Source organism: Oreochromis niloticus, linkage group LG20 (genome assembly GCF_001858045.2).
Source record: "Oreochromis niloticus isolate F11D_XX linkage group LG20, O_niloticus_UMD_NMBU, whole genome shotgun sequence".
Taxonomy (NCBI): Eukaryota; Metazoa; Chordata; class Actinopteri; order Cichliformes; family Cichlidae; genus Oreochromis; species Oreochromis niloticus.
In genome coordinates this window covers 6693714-6694907 of record NC_031984.2, presented here as the reverse complement: position 1 = coordinate 6694907, position 1194 = coordinate 6693714, and positions in this window count along the sequence as shown.

The window sequence follows — 1194 nt, the reverse complement described above, 5'->3', positions numbered from 1 at the left end:
GAGGCGAATATCATGTAAATGTTAATATAAGTGTGTTTTTCATTTCATGCCATAATCTGCTGAAATGTTGTCAACAGCAGCCTGTTAAACTCGCAGCTGAACTCTGAAAATTACACTGCTGGAACAAAATCTGCTGCTTATCGACGAGCCGCCTCGCACGAAGCTCACAGATTTAAATAGCCGAGCTACTTTGGGCTGCTCCTTTATTCACCAGGGGTCACCGCAGCGGGTCGCTCCGCATGTTTGATTTGGCAGATTTTTACACCAGATGCCCTTCATGACACAACCACCAGGGGATTTGTGTCTCCTCCCAGAATCAAACCGGGGATCATTTGCTCATTGTGGGGCTACCAATCAGAAGATCGGTGAATGAGATTTAGCTGTGAGTGCTCAGCTAAAGGTGCTGCATAAGTCTATTTATCACTTGTTAGGAGACCACGACACTATGATTTATATAAATTCTCCAAATCCACATGATGATCTACATTCATTGATCAAAATGCATTTAAGGTTCACTTTCCATTAGTTATCAGTTGCTGCATTGCAGCCTTTCGTGAATTAGTGTTTACTTTGGGGAAGCTGGGATAAGTGACGCATGAGACAAAATTAGATTTATAGCTTCGCATTAAACTGAACCAAGGAAAGTGAAGGAGTTAAACTGCATCATCTCTAAAAGCAGGTAAAAAACCAAGATAAATAAAATAAGATGTATTACATTATATGGGCTCTATGATGCTTTGTCTTTAAAATGTCTAGCTTTTGTAAATTTTCACTGTTGGTTCCTTCATGAAACAAGGAGTCGGTTCTAAGTGTGAATGTGTGATAAAGAGGGTTTTTCCTAACCCCTGATAAATTCTCCTTCACACCTTTACTTCACTGATGGCAAGGACAAGTTAGGAGAAGAAGCTGAAAATTATTGCATTAAGCCAACTTTCTTCTGATTGGTCACCTGTTAAATGGCCTGAGATGACCTGAGATGACGCTCTCTTTCTCTGACATCATACAGAGCCAAGAGTTGGAAAAAACATCCTGAAAATGAGAGTTTAGATCAGTGTGAAGCCTGAGCTTTTAAATCACAGAAATTATTTGCACATGAGCTGACCTCATTATTTGAAACTTTGGTCATGTTTAATATGAATATTCACCATAGTAACAGTATATAGATATATGACAGAAAAAGAGAGAAAAAAACAG